At 48.7% G+C, this 18,967-nt stretch overlaps 1 protein-coding gene across 5 annotated transcripts in view; it reads left to right on the top strand.

Annotated features, from left to right (window-relative positions):
- FKBP1B (FKBP prolyl isomerase 1B) overlaps window positions 1–18,967 on the top strand; it is a 104,908-nt gene that overhangs the window by 65,952 nt on the left and 19,989 nt on the right. The window lies entirely within an intron of this gene.

Genomic DNA, 18,967 nt, shown 5'->3' with positions numbered 1-18,967 from the left:
TTATTTAACTCCGATTAATGGATGGATTCACCCTGTTCCCCGAGTTGGCATCTCCACATTCTCTTCTTTGGGTGGTGTGAAGAAGCCCTGTCGACGCCCAGATTCCTTAGTAGTGAGAAAATCGTTCGGATCTCTCATTTCCGATTTCCGTCCGACTCGAAACCGCGTGGGTTGTCGTGGGCAGAATTTTGGATCGCCAGTCAGGCCGCTCATCGTTCGATTAGGTAAAAAACAGTCGGAATTTACGCCGTGAGCTCGGTTCCCCTCGACGCTGGGGGATGGCTGCCCCAGGTTTGGCGGAGAGTAGTATTTCCCCCATCCTCCTATCGCATCCCCCCCGGACGCAAGGCCAGACAGGCAGCTGGCAGTGCCCTCCTGCCCGTGCTGAGGCTTTTGCTGCTGCCGTGGGGCAGAGGGGAGAGTTGAATGTGGAGCTTAGCTACGGCCCCTACGGCGAGGACCTCAAGATGCGTGCCAGCCAATGTCCCGGGAGCCTGTGAGCTTCAGGTACCGTCCTGTCTGCCCGTGAGAATCGAGCGCTGTCCCGGGCGCCTGTGTGGTTCAAACACTCGAATAACAATAACGATGGCATCTGTTAAGCGCCTGCTATGTGCCGAGCCCCGTTCTAAGCGCTGGGGTGGATACGAGGTCATCACAGGCTCACAGTCTTCATCCCCGTTTTCCAGATGAGGTAACTGAGGCAACCCGGGGCTCACAGTCTTAATCCCCATTTTCCAGATGAGGTAACTGAAGCCCAGAGAAGTGAGGTGGCCTGCCCCAAGTCACGCAGCTGACAAGCGGCGGAGCCGGGATTAGAACCCGGGACCTCGGACTCCCGAGCCCCGGGCTCTTTCCGCTGAGCCCCGCTGCTTCTGCCGTACTGGGGGCCCCTGAGGTTCAAGCGCTATCTGGGTGTCTATTAGGTTCGAGCACCGTCCTGACTGCTTTATGAGGCTCAAACCCTGTGCCGGCTGCTTCAGACTGAGAGCCCGTGCGGTTCAAAGACTGTCCTGGGGGCTTATGAGGCTCAAGCACTGCACTGGGTACCTGCGAGGTTCAAACACTGTCCTGGGTGTCTATTAGGTACAAGCACCGTCCTGGGCGCCTATGAAGTTTGAGCGCGCTGTCCTGGGTATCTCTGAGGCGTGAACACTATAATAATAATAAAAATTATAATGATGGCATTTATTAAGCGCTTACTATGTGCAAAGCGCTGTTCTAAGCGCTGGGGCGGTTACAAGGTGGTCAGGTTGTCCCACGGGGGGCTCACAGTCTTAATCCCCATTTTACGGTTGAGGTAACCGAGGCCCAGAGAAGTGAAGTGACTTGCCCAGAGTCACCCAGCTGACAACTGGCGGAGCTGGGATTTGAACCCACGCGGTTCAGGTGCTATCCCGAGTACCTCCGTGGTTCGTACACCGTCCTGGGGGCTGTGAGTTCCCCGCGCCGTACTGGGCGCCTGTGAGGCTAGAGAAACGGCGTGGCTTAGTGGATCGAGCCCGGGCTCGGAACTCCGAAGGCCATTGGTTTTAATCCCGGCTCCGCCACTCGTCCGCCGTGTGACTTTGGCCAAGTCACTTAATGCCTCTGTGCCTCAGCTACCTCATCTGGAAAATGGAGAGCAAAACTGTGCGCCCCAGTGGTTAGGACAGTGCCCGGCACATCATCCCCCTCTCCATCCCCCCCATCTTACCTCCTTCCCTTCCCCACAGCACCTGTATATATGTATATATGTTTGTACATATTTATGACTCAATTAATTTATTTATTTTACTTGTACATATCTATTCTATTTATTTTATTTTGTTAGTAGGTTTGGTTTTGTCTCCCCCTTTTAGACCGTGAGCCCACTGTTGGGTAGGGACTGTCTCTATATGTTGCCAATTTGTACTTCCCAAGCGCTTAGTACAGTGCTCTGCACACAGTAAGCGCTCAATAAATACGATTGATGATGATGATAGCCCCCCCCCCCCCACCAGAGGAACACCTCTGTTGGCTGTCTCTTAAATACCTGATGCAGAAAGAAATATCTGATAGCACCAGCATCTGAATCTTCCTTGCCCCATAGCGGGGCATTGGAGAATTTCATTGTTTGGAGAAAGTCTTGTAGACACATAACCTCTACCTAGTCGATGAGTAACAAATATCCTGTGAATTGTACATACCAGTGTAAAAAAACGAACAAGCAAACAAACACTCCAGGGGGAAGGGGTTGGGGATGAAGACTGTGAGCCCCACGTGGGACAACCTTGCTTACCTTGTATCCCCCCCAGCGCTTAGAACAGTGCCTGGCACATAGTAAGCGCTTAACAAATGCCATCATCATTATTAATATTATTATTATTATTGTATTCTCCCGAGCGCTAGTCCAGTGCTCCGCACACGGTAAGCGCTCAGTCGATACGATCGATTGCCAGAATCTTCGCCTGAGTCCTTCTGGTCAGCCCGCTAAAGGTTATCGTTCAGTTTGCATTTTCTGAATTGCAAGGAGACATTAGGCCACAGGGTAGTTTCGCTGGTGGGCTGTCCCCAGTACCCAGGGGACTTGCTAGATTCCTCCTTAGACCTCACAAGAGTTGCAAATCACGTTCCCGAGGGAGGGGAGGTCAGTGAATCCCCCTCCCAGAACGGAGGAAGCTGAGGGGGGTCTGCTACAGCTCCTCAGCCCTCTCTCATAATAATAATAATTGTGGTATTTAAGCGCCTGCTATGTGGCAGACACTAATAATAATAATAATGGTGGTATTTGGTAAGCGCTTACTATATGCAAAGCACTGTTCTAAGCGCTGGGGGGATACAAGGTGATCAGGTTGTCCCACGGGGGGCTCACAGTCTTAATCCCCATTTTACAGATGAGGCAACTGAGGCCCAGAGAAGTGACGTGACTTGCCCAAGGTCACACAGCAGACATGTGGCGGAGCCGGGATTCGATCCCATGACCTCTGACTCCAAAGCCCGGGCTCTTTCCACTGAGCCACGCTGCTCACACTGCTATTAATAATAATAATAATTGTGGTATGTAAGCGCCCACTATGTGGCAGACACTACTAATAATGATGATGGTATTTGGTAAGCGCTTACTCTATGCAAAGCAGTGTTCGAAGCACTGGGGGGATACGAGGTGATCAGGTTGTCCCACGGGGGGCTCACGGTCTTAATCTCCATTTTCCAGAGGAGGGAACTGAGGCCCAGAGAAGTGAAGTGACTTGCCCAAAGTCACACAGCTGACAATCGGCGGAGCCGGGATTTGAACCCACGACCTCTGCCTCCAAAGTCCGGGCTCTTTCCACTGAGCCACGCTGCTTCCCATCTATTAAGAGTTTGGTAGATACAAGCAAATCAAGTTGGACACAATCCCTGTCCCACAGGGGACTCGCGGTCTCCGTCCCCATTTTACAGATGAGATAGCCGAGGCCCGGAGAATTGAAATGACTTGCCCAGGATCACGCAGAAACAAATGGCAGAGCCAGGATTAGAACCCAGGACCTTCTGCCTCCCAGGACGGTGCTCTACCCACTAAGCCGTGCTGCTTCTTACGTCTCGTCCCCTCCCAGTCCCAGTCAGTCGTCATTTTGGAGCGCTGAAGGTGTGCCGAGCACTGTACTGAGCGCTTGGGAGAGTACAACGTCTCTAGCCTCATTTACCTCACCCGTAAAATGGGGATTATTTCATTCATTCATTCAGTCGTATTTATTGAGCGCTTGCCGTGTGCAGAACACTGTACTAAGCGCTTGGGAAATACAAGTCGACAACATATAGAGACGGTCCCTACCCGACAACGGGCTCACAGGCTAGAAGGGGGAGACAGATGACAAAACGAAACATGTAGACAGCTGTCAAAATCGTCAGAACAGATAGAATTAAAGCCATATGCGCATCATTAACAAAATAAAAAGAATAGTAAATATGTACTAAACGTTTTCCAACGGCTGTTAGCACAGTCCATATATTTCCTAACCTAGTGTTGCGATGACCCAGCCAAGAGGAAAAAGTCTCAGTTGTATTTTCAACACAGTCTTGTATCAATCAATCAATCAATCATATTTAATGAGCGCTTACTATGTGCAGAGCACTGTACTAAGCGCTTGGGAAGTACAAATTGGCAACATATAGAGACAGTCCCTACCCAACAGTGGGCTCACAGTCTAAAAGGGGGAGACAGAGAACAAAACCAAACCTACTAACAAAAGAAAATAAATAGGATAGATATGTACAAGTAAAATAAATAGAGTAATAAATATGTACAAACATATATACATATATACAGGTGCTGTGGGGAAGGGAAGGAGGTAAGATGGGGGGGATGGAGAGGGGGACGAGGGGGGGCTCAGTCTGTAGATGTCTCTTAAATACCTGATGCAGAAAGAAATATCTGATACCACCGACATCTGAATCTTCCTTGCCCCATAGCAGGGCATTGGAGAATTTCATTGTTTGGAGAAAGTCTTGTAGACACATAAACTCTACCTAGTCGGTGAGTAACAAATATCCTATGAATTGTTACGTACCAGTGTAAAAAAACAAAAACAAGCAAGCAAACACTCCAGGGGGAGGGGTTTGGGGATGAAGACTGTGAGCCCCACGTGGGACAACCTTGATTACCTTGTATCCCCCCCCCCCCAGCGCTTAGAACAGTGCCTGGCACATAGTAAGCGCTTAACAAATGCCATCATCATTATTATTATTACAACATAACAGTATAACAGACGCATTTCCTGCCCATACCGAGCTTACAGTCTACAGATCCCTTCTTCTGCACACACACGGAGGCCTCTTTTCTGCCCATCTTCCCAAGACGAGGCAGCGCTTCCGTGGCCGAGAGCGGGGAGGAGAAGATGAGGGAGACCGGATGGCTCCGTGTATCCACGTGATGGGGAAGAAAGGGAATCACGTAGATGTCGTTGCTAGAAATTAAAGCGAAAATACGTGGACCGCAGAAAGGGATGCACATGAAAGTGCTCAGGCTAACGGTTTAAAACGTCGTGTTTTGGCTTTTTGACAGTGTTTAGGCGCCTACTGTGTGTCCAGAACTGTTGTAAGCGATGGGATACACAGAAGCCGAGCAGGCCGGACACAGCCCCTGTCCCACATAGGGCTCACGGTCTTCAACCCCATTTTACGGATGTGGTAACTGAGGCAAAGAGAAGTAAAGTGGCCAAGGACACGCAGCAGACAAGTGGCGGCGTGCCCTAACCACCAAGCCGCACTGCTTCCCCTTGAACTCCAATCATTAATGTGGGGCGATCGGAAAATGAGCACATTTATCTGTCTTGCTTTTTGCTTTCAAAGAGACCAAGAGACCATAGGGAAGCCAAAATGTTTCCGTAATTGAGGTTTTTTTTTTTTCCCTCATGCTGCTTTGGAAGAAACACGAAATAATTGTGGAGACAGACATTTTATTCGTTGTATGTGTTTAGACCATCAGGAAAAAATCGGAGAAGCCGAATCTTGTCTTTGTGCCTTGAACTCTAAAGGGTGGCTAGAGAACAAGCTAATCAGTTCTTGGGTCAAGGCACAGGACTTTTTATGAGGTAAACAGAGAGAGAAAAAATGGCTTTTATATTCCCCGACAAGCAGGTAAAAAAACCCAAAAGAAACATGACGACTTCATTCCATCGTCTGATTTATATCCCCGGAAAGGGATTTAGTGATTTAATAAAAATCAGAACGTTAACCCAAGACCTCAATCTCCAGCTGCATACAAGACAACTATATTAAAAAAAAGACAAAAAACAAAGGCCCCCAGTTCCTGCGCTCCGAGGTTTATAGGTCCAACAGGTAGGTTCAGTGCTGCCATTTGATCCCTCATCCACCTCCTCCTTCTGGCCCGGAGCTCCCTCCCTCCCTCTTCACATACGCCGGACCGCCGCTCTTCCCCACCTTTCTTTCATCCATTCATTCAGTCATATTTATTGAGCGCTTACTGCGTGCAGAGCACCGGACGAAGCGCTTGGAAAGTACAATTAGGCAACAGATAGAGACAATCCCTACTCAACAACGGGCTCGCGGTCTAGAAGACCTTCGAAACCTTATTAAAATCAGACCTTCTCCGAGAGGGCTCCCCCAATTAAGTCCTCTTTTCCCTTAACCCTTCACCCTCCTGCATCATTTGGGTCTTTAGGCCCTTGTTATTCACCCCGCGCTCGGCCCCTAAGCACTTATGTACAGATCCTCAATTGGTTTTCATGTCTGTCTCCCCCTCTAGACTTCGAGCGCTTCTTGGGCAGAGAAGGTGCCTGCCACCTCCATTGTATTGTATTCCCCCAAGTGCTCAGTACAGTTCTTGCAACACAGTAAATGTGAAGTAAATACCATTGTTTGATTAATATTGCTGTTTTTATATAGGTGCCACAGCGTAGACTACTGTAGGTGCCCATTATGAATGAATACGTAACTAGGTGTCATGCGTGTGCTTGGTGGTGTAGCTCTATAGTTTTTCTTTGAAGTGGAAGGTGATCGAAACTTTTACTTTTACCCGCAATGTCTCTGTACCTCAGTTACCTCATCTGTAAAATGGGGATTAAGGCCGCGAGCCCTCTCTGACAGAGGGATTGGTGTTCATCCCGATTAACACGTATCTCCCCAGCTGCTCGTTACGGTGTCCGGCGCATAGGAAGTGTGTCACAAATACCATTTAAAACAAAAAGGCGATGCTAATTCGGCCTGGGTTACCCGTTATAACCTCCGAGTGGAGAAGCAGCGTGGCTCAGTGGAAAGAGCCCGGGCTTTGGAGTCAGAGGTCCTGGGTTCAGATCCCGGCTCCACCAACTGTCAGCTGTGTGACTTTGGTCAAGTCACCTCACTACTCTGTGCCTCAGTCACCTCATCTGTAAAATGGGGATGAAGACTGTGAGCCCCCCATGGGACAACCTGATCACCTTGTAACCTCCCCAGCGCTTAGAACAGCGCTTTGCACATAGTAAGCGCTTAAGAAATACCATCATATTATTATTATTATAAGTGAAAAGGAGTCAGGTCCTGCCTGTGGCTGTTTCCGTGCTAAAACGGGCATCACCAAATCGGGGTGGCGAATTATCAGGGATGAGAACAGTGATTTTACCCTTGCATATTAAGGGGGCTGCTTCTCCTATCCATTAACCAATGCTTTGATTTTCCTTGATGTCAAAGAAATCAGGGAAAAGCCTTCTCTTCCAGAAGGTGGGTGGCCTGAGTTGTGAAGGTTGAAACAGTGCCCGGTTTTCTTTGGGCCCTAATGAAATGTGCCCTCCTCTCGAGGCTTGGTTTTCTGTGAAAGCGCTGGCATTTAAAAAAAAAAAATCGATTTAAATCGGACTTTTAGCACTGCGTCTCGGTGTCGCGTTTCCTCACCACATAGCTCTTCTCCCGGGAAGACATAAAGGATTGCAGCAATCCAGACTGGGAACTGCGGGTCTTTACCTCCAGGCCAAGCCTGGTAAGTCACAGATTTGTCTAGTCCTTGTAAGTGGCAAAGGGCAACCTAAGGGTCACATTCTTTGCATCTGCCAATCGAGCATTGTGACTGGAAAAAGAAGCAGACACATTCCATGGCCTCTGTTCAACTAGGGGGAATGCCAACCCTCCTCTCCCTCCCCCCACCCAGTCTGGAAGTGTAGCCTTTATGTCCAGCTCAAATTCGTTTTCCATGTCCTCGTCCCCCGGTGACTCATCTTCAGGAGAAGGAGAAAGGAACTGGTTGTTTTTTTTCCCAGTCCTGTAAAATTAAATTGCCACGTTCATGAGCCGGGTACTTTCGTACCTTATAAAACTTACACTTCAAATCTCCAGCTAAACTACTGGAAAACTAGAGATGGAAGGAGTCATCCAGCCCTGGAGGCACTGGAGACTTTAGCCTATTGTTAGCCTCTTCCCTGCTATCTTCAATCTGTTGTTCAGTATCCCATGCGAAGATGAAATCTGATCATTCTTATTCTCAGGACGGCATTCTTGATATTTCCATCCCATCACATCTTGCATCCCCTAACGCCTGATCTCTCTCTCTCTTTCTTGTCTCTCTCCTCGGTCGTGAAGTTTCTGCTATTTTTATGCAGCAAGGATGTGTGCTGATGATCAGAACCACTTGTTTTGGGGGAAGGTTTCCAACCCGTCAGCATTGTGCTACTCCCCAGTCATTCAGTCGGTCAATGGTAGTCGCTGAGCATTAACTCTGTACCGTGAGTCCCCTTCTAAGCGTTTCGGAGAGTCCAGTGCAATAGAACTGTTAGACGTGTCCCCTGCCTAAAATGAGTTGCCAGTCTAGAGGGGGGAGGCAGACATGAATGTAAATTAAAATGTTTACAGAATGAAAGCTCCTTGAGAGCAGTAATCGTAACTCGTGTATGTCCCCCAGGCCTCTAAGGTGGTTGTTTGCACACAGTGAATGCTATTAATGATGAAACGAAGGGAGAGAGCTGGCTCTCAGAGCTTGGAGGAAGAGAAGAGGGAGAGCCTGGTAGAAGCCCCCCGGAACTAGCTATCCACTCCCCCCTCTAGGCCAGTATCTCGTCTCCCACCCCTTTCCCCGTATCGGCGGTGTTTCCTAGGTAATCCCATGGTTTTTCCCCTTGTGTTCCCTAGCAGCTCTCTCTCACGGTTTAGCGGCTCTTTAAATTAAGATCTTTTTAGATCTTTATTGAAAGATCTTTTCCGCCCCGTTTTCCTGATCGTGCCCAGGGCACGATCCATCTGGTAGACAGTCCGAGAGTTCGCCCTTTCGGCAGATTAGGGAGAAACGGCATTATTATTATTGTTGTTATTATCGTTAATAATAATAATTATAATGGTATTAAGTGCTTACCTTGTGCCAGGCACCATACTACAAACTGGGGTAGGTACAAGCTAATCAGGTTGGACACAGCCCATGTCCCACGTGAGGCTCACAGTCTTAATCCCCATTTACTGATGAGAGGACAGAGAAGTGAAGCGACTTGCCCAAGCTCGCACAGCAGACAAGTGGCAGAGCCGAGGTTTGAATCCAAGTCCTCTGACACCTAGGCCTCCCTGCTTCTCTCTGTCCCGAGTATTAGCTATCTTGCGTACGTAACAGATATCATGGCTCTTAAATGGCTAGTCATAATAATGACGATGATGATGGTATTTGTTAAGCGCTTACCATGTGCCAAGCACTGTTCTAAGCACTGGGGAGGTTACAGGGTGATCGGGTTGTCCCACGGGGGGCTCACGGTTTTAATCCCCATTTGACAGATGAGGGAACTGAGGCCCAGAGAAGTGACTCGCCCAAAGTCACACAGCCGACAGTTGGCGGAGCCGGGATTTGAACCCATGACCTCCGATTCCAAAGCCCGGGCTCTTTCCACTGAACCACGCTGCTTCTCCATGCTGGACGTGATAGGAAAAATGAATGGGGAAAATCTTCCTGGAGGATGTGAGATGTTAAAAGGGCTGCTAAGATGGGGAGGGTTGAGGCCTGGATGGATTTGAAGGGGAAGAGAGTTCAAGGCCGAATGGAGGGTGGGAGCCAGGGGTTGAGACTTGGAAAGTTGAGGGCTGAGCACAGTGAGACGGTGAACTTGGGAGGAATTGACACCATGATAGTGTGAACAGACACACTATTCTATTTATTTTATTTTGTTAATATGTTTGGTTTTGTTGTCTGTCTCCCCCTTCTAGACTGTGAGCCCGCTGTTGGGTAGGGACTGTCTCTAAGCTGACTGGTACTTCCCAAGCGCTTAGTACAGTGCTCTGCACACAGTAAGTGCTCAATAAATACGATTGAATGAATGAACGAATCTAGAGTGTCATAGGAGAAGAAAGTGGCTAGGTAAGGGGAAGTGAGCTGACGGCCTTCCCTACTGCCAGGGCTCAGGAGTTTCAGCTTGATGTGGAGAGGCACGGGTAGCCATTGAAGGGCTCTGAGGCATATAATAATAATAATAATAATAATAGCATTAGTTAAGCGCTTACTATGTGCCAAGCACTGTTCTAAGCGCTAGGGAGGATACAAGGTGATCAGGTTGCCCCACGTGGGGCTCACAGTCTTAATCCCCATTTTCCAGATGAGGGAACTGAAGCACAGAGAAGTGAAGTGACTTGCCCAGAGTCACCCAGCCGACAATTGGCGGAGCTGGGATTTGAACCCATGACCTCTGACTCCCAAACCCGTGCCCTTTCCACTGAGCCAGCTGAGGTAACCGAGGCCCAGAAAAGCGACACGACATGCCCGAGGACTCACGGCAGAGAAGTGGCGGGGCCCGGATTAGAGTTTCAGGCTGCTGGCGGCTAGCGTCCAGCGGGTCGGTCAGACCGCCTCTGCCCCAGAAACCCGCCACTTCGGCGGCGTCCGCGATCGTCCCCGTCTTTCAACTCTCACGTTGGGCCTGCTGCCGAGTCCCGCCGGTCCTGCCTAGACCGAACCTTTTAACCTCCCTCCATCATCATCATCATCATCGTCAATCGTATTTATTGAGCGCTTACTATGTGCAGAGCACTGTATTAAGCGCTTGGTAAGTACAAATTGGCAACATCTAGAGACAGTCCCTACCCAACAGTGGGCTCACAGCTGGCATCCTGGCCCAGGTTCGGCTCACATCGTTGTCAGACTATCGCGGCGGCCTCCTCCCCGCTTCCAACTGAAAATGCCCGCTGCCCCACAGATCGTCTTCCTTCTTTCATTCGCTCATTCAATCACTCGGATTTTTTGAGAGCTTACCGTGCGGAAAAGCAATGGACTAAGCGCTTGGGAGAGGACAATACAACAATACCATTTTTCCCTGCCCATAATGAGCTTAAGGTCTAAAGGAAGAGAGAGACATTAATATGATTAAATAAATAGTTTACAAATATATATGTGTCGTGGGACTCGGTGGGGGTGGTGGTGGTGAATAAAGGGAGCGATTCGGGGTGACACAGAAGAGGAAAGGAGGGCTTAGGCATGGCACACCTCTTGGAGGAGGTGTGCCTTCAATAAGGCGTTGAAGTGGGGGAAGGTAATTGTCTGTCGGAGATGAGGAGGGAGAGCATTCCCTGCCAGAGGCAGGAATTGGGCGAGAGGTTGGCAACCAGGTGGACGAGATGGAAGCATCTCTCACACACCTCCCCGCTCCTCAAAATGCTCCTCTGGCTTCCCTCGTCCCTCTGCATCAAGCAAAAACTCACCTATCCACCAACTCACCGCCACGTTTTTTTTTCATTCTTTCATTCGATCGTATTTATTGAGCACTTACTGTGTGCAGAGCACTGTACTAAGCGCTTGGGAAGTACAAGTCGGCAACATATAGAGACGGTCCGTACCCAACAACGGGCTCACAGTCTAGAAGGGGGAGACAGACAACAAAACGTGTGGATATCCGTTGAGCTTTGACTACGTGTCAAACACCGTTCTAAGCATCGGGATATGTTCATTCATTCATTCAATCGTATTTATTGAGCGCTTTCTGTGTTCAGAGCACTGTACTAAGCGCTTGGGAAGTACAAGTTGGCAACATATAGAGACGGTCCCTACCCAACGACGGGCTCACAGTCTAGAAGGGGGAGACAGGCAACAAAACGTGTGGATATCCGTTAAGCTTTGACTACGTGTCAGACACCGTTCTAAGCGTATGTTCAAGCTAATCGGGTTGGACACACAGGGTGGGGTTCACGATCTTAATCCCCATTTTACAGATGAGGTGACTGAGGCATAGAGTAGCAAAGTGACTTGACCGAGGTCACACAGCGGACAAGAGGCAGGGCCGGGACTAGACTCCCAGGCCCCCGCTCGGCCACGCTGCTTCTCTCCTCTAGACTGTAAGCTTCTTTTTTTAAATAATGGGATTTATTAAGCGCTTACTATGTGCGAAGCACCGTTCTAAGCGCTGGGGAGGTTACAAGTTGATCAGGTTGTCCCACGGGGGGCTCACAGTCTTAATCCCCATTTTACAGGTGAGGGAACTGAGGCCCAGAGGAGTGAAGTGACTTGCCCAGAGTCACTCAGCTGACAATCGGCGGAGCCGGGACTCGAACCCTTGACCTCTGACTCCAAAGCCCGGGCTCTTTCCACTGAGCCACGCTGCTTCTCTGTGTCTCACGCTGCTTCTCTGTCTGTTGTCTAAGGGGCTGCTTCTTGTGGGCAGGGAACGTGTCTACCAACTCTGTTGCATCGCACTCTCCAAGACGCTTCGTACGGTGCTCGGCACATAGTTGGTGGTTGGTAAATACCGTTGGTGGATCATCCGTGCTCTTCCCCTGCCACTCTGTTGGTTCTCCCTTCCCCTAAGCGTCTAGGGGAAGTTGCTGCTTGCCTTCCCAGGCCCCGTCCCCTGCTCACGCTGTCTCTTCCACCTGGAACTCCCTCCCCCGACTGTGACAGACCACCGCTCTTCCCGCATTCGGAGCCCTCCAGAGATCCCGCCCTCATCGGCCAGTCAATCGACCATATTTATCGAGCGTTTCCTCTGTGCAGAGAACTGTTCGAAGTGCTTGGGAGATTAGTTAGTTCCTACCCCTCAGGTTGTCCAGGTCCACCAGCCATCAATCATTCAGTGATTCCATCGTATTTATTACCTGTATATATGTTTGTACTTATTTATTACTCTATTTTACCTGTACATATCTATTCTATTTATTTTATTTTGTTAGTATGTTTGGTTTTGTTCTCTGTCTCCCCCTTCTAGACTGTGAGCCCACTGTTGGGTAGGGACTGTCTCTGTATGTTGCCGACTTGTACTTCCCAAGCGTTTAGTACAGTGCTCTGCACACAGTAAGTGCTCAATAAAGATGATTGATTTATTAAGCGCTTACTGTGTGCAGAGCACTGCACTGAGCGCTTAGTACATCCCCAGGACTTCTGATTGAACTTGCTTAATACCCATCATCCTGAACATTTTTGTGTGTTCCCATTAATCCATTTCTTCCCAGAATGCCCTTTCTCCCCAACCCCCCACCCCCCATCCTTCCTTTGCTTTTGGGAAAGGACGGGGAAGCAGCATTCATTCATTCATTCATTCTTTCATTCAATCGCATTTATTGAGCGCTTACTGTGTGCAGAGCACTGTACTAAGCACTTGGGAAGTACAAGTCGGCAACATATAGGGACAGTCTCTACCCAACAACGGGCTCACAGTCTAGAAAGGGGAGACAGACAACAAAACGTGTGGATATCTGTTAAGCTTTGACTATGTGTCAGACACCGTTTTAAGCGTCGGGGTACAGACAACAAAACATTTACGAGAGCCCTCAGCATGGCGTAGTGGAGAGAGTCAGAAGGTCACGGGTTCTAATCCCAGCTCCACCACTTATCTGCTGTGTGGCCTTGGGCAAGTCACTCACCCCTCTGGGCCTCAGTTCCCTCATCTGTAAAATGGGGACGGAGACTGTGAGCCCCACGTGGAACAGGGGCTCTGTCCAACCCGATTTGCTTGCGTTCACCCCAGCGCTTAATTCAGTGCCTGGCACATAGGAAACGCTTAATGAATGCTATTATTATTATTATTACGGTGGACATAGTAGTAGAGCTATCCGTGAATGTGAGTGTTGCTGAGACCATCTCCTGCACGCTTGCTCACTTTAACCCGTGAATATGAAGTAGTAATTTATTTTATTTTTATTATTTTATTTTATTTTATTTTGTTAATATGTTTTGTTTTGTTGTCTGTCTCCCCTTCTAGACTGTGAGCCCGCTGTTGGGTAGGGACTGTCTCTATATGTTGCCAACTTGTACTTCCCAAGCGCTTAGGACAGTGCTCTGCACACAGTAAGCTCTCAATACAATTGATTGATTGATTGATAGTAATTGATAGCGCCCCTTTTCCGGCTCCTTTCCATTTGGGCTGAATGTTGCCCAGGCACCAGTGGCTAAGAGGGGCTAAGATGCCTACCCCTGTAGACTACGAGCTCCTTGTGGGCAGGGAATGTGTCTGTCTAGGGTTATAGTATGGACTCTCCCGAGCACTTGCAGTTCTCTGCACATGGGAAGCGGTCAATAAATACAGTTGACTGACTGAGTGAAACTCAGATCGGCATAGTTAGGGCTCTTTTCTCTTTTCTTGCCATAACCAACGTAAAAACGTGAGGGCATGTGAGTTGCTGAAAATTTTGAATTGTTTTGAATAGTTTTCAATTGAGCTAGAACCCTTCCCCTCCATGCCCCCCCATGAGCTTCTCTTGGTTAGTTCTCACTCCCTGCCTTCTCCTCCCAGCTGCTAGCATGGTCTCTCTCTCTCTCATGCTCTCTCTCACACTCTCTTTCCCTCTCTCTGCCCTTCTCTCTCTTCTCCCCCACCCACAAGTAGCCAAAGCCTATTTCTGACCTTTGGCTTCCCACATCATCATCATCAATCGTATTTATTGAGCGCTTACTATGTGCAGAGCACTGTACTAAGCGCTTGGGAAGTACAAATTGGCAACATATAGAGACAGTCCCTACCCAACAGTGGGCTCACAGTCTAAAAGGGGGAGACAGAGAACAAAACCAAACATACTAACAAAATAAAATAAATAGAATAGATATGTACAAATAAAATAAATAAATAGAGTAATAAATATGTACAACCATATATACATATATACAGGTGCTGTGGGGAAGGGAAGGAGGTAAGATGGGGGGATGGAGAGGGGGGCGAGGGGGAGAGGAAGGAAGGGGCTCAGTCTGGGAAGGCCTCCTGGAGGAGGTGAGCTCTCAGCAGGGCCTTGAAGGGAGGAAGAGAGCTAGCTTGGCGGATGGGCAGAGGGATTGGGGGCATTCCAGGCTCCATCCCCGTGAAGCCACTCAGCAGGATGGACACTTCCGAGTTCACCGCTGTTTAATAATGTAAAGAGCAGCGTGGAGGTTTCTAATAATATTGGAGCATTAAAAAGAAATAAGGTTTTAAAAATCTGATTTACCTTTTTTTAGATGACCCAAGATGAGAGAGGCCTTCTAAACCATCTAGTTTCCTGGACTGGGGAAGATTTATTGCAGAATGCTTTCCCGTAGTACCTTCTTGGTTCTCCTCATCCATTTAAGAATCCCACGTGAAAAGCCTTTTAACCCAGAAGAGTCATTTCTCAGTCTGACATCTGTTATCATAATGACTTTTTCTCGCTACTTAGACCAAATGCATTTTCCCTTCATGTCCTCAGGAAGTGGTCCCGTAGTCCTCCCCTGAAAGTTCATATCTACTTTTGCCATTTAGTCCCCTCTGCTGCTTTTATATACAAACGATGTGTGCCTTTACTGGATTGTTTCTCTCCATCACCCCCGTTAGATTGTGAGCTACTTTAGGGCAGGGACTTTGTTTCTTGGCTAGAATTTCTGGTGTAAAAATGCTGAGATGATGGGCAAGAGGATGTGAGCTGGCCAGAGGAGAAATTCAAGTCAGGGAAAGCCAATTGAAGGAGATGGGATTTGGGAAAGGTTTTGACGATTGGGAGAGTTGTGGCGTGCCGAAGATGAAGGGGGAGGGAAACCCAGGTAGGAAAAAAGGCACGTTCAGAACGAGGCGCAGTGAGAAGGTGAACTTGCTTTTTATCAGAATCTCGGGAAGATTAAGGAGCAGCAACTTTCTCCCTGTTCATTTTGCAGGATGAATCTCGATCAGAGTTTTTTGAGCTTTTGCGTATGAAACCCCCAGCACCCTGTAACTTCAAAAAAATGCCTGCTGAGGTTTTAAAGTGGTACTAAGTAGTCACATAGGGAGGCAAGAGGGAATGAGCGGGTAATTTCTTTTTCCTTAATGGAATTTGTAAAGTGCTTACTGTGTGCCAGGCACCGAACTAATCACTGGGACAAGTACAGGTTAATCTGGTTGGACCCAGTCCCTGTTCCCGATAGGACTCCCGGACTTAACCCCCATTTTACAGATGAGGTAACTGAGGCGGGGGGAAGTGAAGTGACTTCCCCCAGGTCACAGAGCGGGCAGAGCCAGGATTAGAACCTGTGACCCTCCAACTCCCAGGCCCGGGCCGTAGCCAGTAGGCCATGCTGCTTTGGTTTGGAAATAGAAGCCTGGGCCATTAGTGAGTGTTGGAGAGCCTCAGTGGACAATACTGGCACAAACAAGGGATTAGAGGGGGTTGCTGAGTCTGAGGTGGGCTCCCTATAGGGATGCATCTATAATTCTGTTGATTTATATTGATGCCCATTTACTTGTATTGATGCCCGTCTCCCCCGCGCCTCTAAACTGTGAGCCTGTTGTGGGCAGGGAGTGTCTCTATTGCTGTATTGTACTTTCCAAGCGCTTAGTACAGTGCTGTGCACACAGTAAGCGCTCAATAAATACAATTGAATGAATGAATGAATGGTGGCAGAAGGGGAGAAGGCCCAGCTGAGAAGATGCAAGATTCTTCCCTGCCCCCTTTCCTCCTTCAGTCAGTCAATCGTACTTATTGAGCGCTTACTGCATGCAGGGCACCGTACTACGTCCTGGGGAAAATACAGTATAACAATAACAGACACACTCCCTGCCCACAACGAGCTTACAGTCTGGGGGCGGTGGGGGATGGAGTGGGGGACAGACATCAGTATAAACAAATAAATTACAGAGATGTGATGAGTGCCGTGGGGCTGAGAGGATGGGTGAATAAAGGGAGCAAGGAAGGGGGTCGGAGAAGAGGGTTTAGTCAGGGAAGGCCTCTTGGAGGAGATGTACCTTCAATAAGGCTCTGAAAGTGGGGGAAAGAGTATTGGCCTGCCGGATATGAGGAGGGAGGGCGTTCCAGGCCCGAGGCGGGATGTGGGCAAGAAGTCAGCAGCCAGATAGAGGAGATGGAGGCCCAGCCAGAAGACTGGCATTAGAGGAGCGACGTGTGAGGGCCGGGCCGGAGCAGGAGAGCAGCGAGGTGGGGCAGGAGGGGGCAAGGGGATGGAAACCTTCAAAGTTGCTATCCCCGGATCTCCTCCCCTTCTTCCCCCATCCGCCCGTGGCTTTAGGTGCGGGGAAAGGGTCCGGGAGAGGCCCAGGGCTGGAGTTTGTAGCGGTGGCAGGGTCCGTCTTGGAGCTACAGAGCGAGAAGTGGAGTGGGGAGGAGCCGGGAGAGCCCCAAGGGAGGAAGGAGCCCAGTTCAGAGGGCAAAGAGACTGGGAATACCAGGGAGGGAAGGAGAGGATGGGGTGTTTACGGCGTGGAGGACAGGGCTAGCTTTGCTCAGGTCTCCTGGAGGGAGGTCAGAGAGAGGGCTTTTTGTTCTGACAACTTGCCACCTGTCCACATGTTTTATTTTGTTGTCTGTCTCCCCCTTCTAGACGGTGAGCCCATTGTTGGGTAGGGACCGTCTATAGGTTGCCGACTTCCCAAGCGCTTAGTACAGTGCTCTGCAGACAGTAAGCGCTCAATAAATACGACTGAATGAATGAATGCATTTTGGGGGCTGCAGTGTAGTACCAGTGTTCTAGCAATTACAGCCAAGACAGCCTTTCCCAGTCCTCTTTTTTTTCCAAGTCAGTCGGTCGTATTTATTGAGCGCTTGCTGTGTACGGAGCACTGTATTAAGCTTTTGGGAGTGTACAGTATAACTGTGTAACAGACACATTCCCTGCCCACAAGGAGGTTACAGTCTAGAGGGAGAAACAGACATTAATAAAAATAAATAAATAAATTACAGAGAAACAGGCATTAATACAAATAAAAATAAATAAATTACAGATACATGATCTAGCTTGTCCCCGGTCAAACAAGGTGATGCAGAGCATCTCTACCACTTAATGTACTCGCTTACACTTATTGTCCGCACTTACCAATCAATCTACCGTACATATTGAGTACTTACTGTGTGCAGGGCGCTATACTAAGCGCTCGGGAGGGTACGGTATAACAGAGTTGACAGACATATTCTCTGCCCACAAGGAGTTTATATGTTTATGCATTTGTTCATTTCTACTTGGATTATTCTGTAAATGCTCAATGAAGGAAAAACTCCTTGTAGGCAAGGAATGTGTCACGTACTTGGTTTGTTCTTCCCAAATGTGGCACCGAGTGGGTAGTAAATGCACACGGTATGAAATACTCACCTTCCAAGATGCCCATCTAGAGAAACAAATCAGCTTGACCTCTAGACTGTAAGCTGATGATGGCAGGGAATATGTCTGTTATACTGTTGTGTCGTACTCTCCCAAGCGCTCAGTACAATGCCCGGCACTCAGTAAGCACTCGATAAATACAACTGATTGAAAAATCAGGCATCCAAGCCTGAGGTGATAAGGTGACGGGAAGGCTGGGGAATGGTCGTGAGGCAGGGCTTCCATCCCCTGACCCTCAGTGGCACAGGAAAGGAGAGAATGAAGGAATCCACTCTTAGGATGTTCTTGAATTATTTATCGTAAAGGGGCTTTTAGGCCACTCTGCAACATCAGTTTCCTTCTGACAGGTGAGTTCTAATATCTCCTTAATAGCTGCTTTTTCAGAAGCTAATTTTAGCTGATTGAATAGTTTCCCCTCCACGTCCATTAGGCAGCAATATTGCTCAGTGTGCATTCCGTCGGACGTTATTTTTTATTTGGCTACACGTGGCAGAGCGATGAGGACATCTTAGGTGACAGCAACTCTGGTGTCCTTTTTAAGACCTTTTAACAGCTAAGGCCAAAGCGCGGTGCAATGTGGTAATGAACATTAGCTGAGACCTTTCGATGCCACTCCAGGTTTTGAAACGTAAAATGGAAGAGGGAAAACTAGAGAAAACTCACTCTGGGACCGTGCTACTACATAGCTCTATCAGCGGTGGAATTTAGGACCGATTTACAGGCCCAAATCCGGGAGCGGGAAGGTAAAAAAATATAATTAGCGGGTGAAACCGTGCCAAGCAGTACTGGCGCTAGGCCTCTTCAGATCGTCACCGTGCACCTTGTTAAATTCTTATTGTGTGTCAAGCACTGTACTAAGCGCTGGGGTAGTTACAAGATCACTAGGTTGGACATGGTAGGATTTTATCCCCATTTTATAGCTGAGAAACCTGAGGCACGGTAACACCGCCGATGAGTGGTGGAGTCAGGATTAGAACTCAGGTCTTCTGACTCCCGGACTCTCTCTCCACCTGGCCAGGCCAAACATCAACTGACCTTGGCACTGATGGGTAGAAG

Source organism: Tachyglossus aculeatus, chromosome 9 (genome assembly GCF_015852505.1).
Source record: "Tachyglossus aculeatus isolate mTacAcu1 chromosome 9, mTacAcu1.pri, whole genome shotgun sequence".
NCBI lineage: Eukaryota > Metazoa > Chordata > Mammalia > Monotremata > Tachyglossidae > Tachyglossus > Tachyglossus aculeatus.
The sequence above is the reverse complement of the archived record's forward strand: the minus strand, read 5'-3'. Positions and strand labels throughout refer to the sequence as shown.